Here is a 411-nt window from a genome sequence, read left to right on the forward strand (position 1 = left end):
GGGGGGGGAGGGGGAAAAGGAGCCGGCACCTGCCGTTCCTTGCACCCCGAGCCCCATGCGCCCCTGGAAGCCTCAGAGTCGGGTGGGAGAGGTGGGGGCAGTTGGCGTGGAGGTCGGGGAGGGGCACTAGGAACTGGGGACTGGCCAGGTTGGGTCACAAGGTGTGGAAGAGCCGAGTGAAGACTCTGCAGGTAGCAGGAGATGCATGGATTAGGGGCGTGAGAGTAGACAGGGGAAAGGGGAAGGGACAGGCAGGCTGGGGTGTGTGAAGGACAGGCAGTCCAGAAGGCGTGAGGGGCAGGGCGACGGGCTGTATAGATGACACATGGCAGGCAAAGAGAACTCTCAGGGCAAGCTGGCCGAGGAGATGTGAAGGGACAGGCAGAGCAGAGGCGTAAGGGTCAGGCAGGT

The 411-nt window shown here is 63.5% G+C and overlaps 1 protein-coding gene across 1 annotated transcript in view; it reads right to left on the reverse strand.

Annotated features, from left to right (window-relative positions):
- JPH4 (junctophilin 4) overlaps nucleotides 1-411 on the reverse strand; it is a 34909-nt gene that overhangs the window by 6269 nt on the left and 28229 nt on the right.

The sequence above is a fragment of the Bison bison genome, unplaced genomic scaffold, assembly GCF_000754665.1.
Source record: "Bison bison bison isolate TAMUID 2011002044 unplaced genomic scaffold, Bison_UMD1.0 scf7180017864526, whole genome shotgun sequence".
Classification (NCBI taxonomy): domain Eukaryota; kingdom Metazoa; phylum Chordata; class Mammalia; order Artiodactyla; family Bovidae; genus Bison; species Bison bison.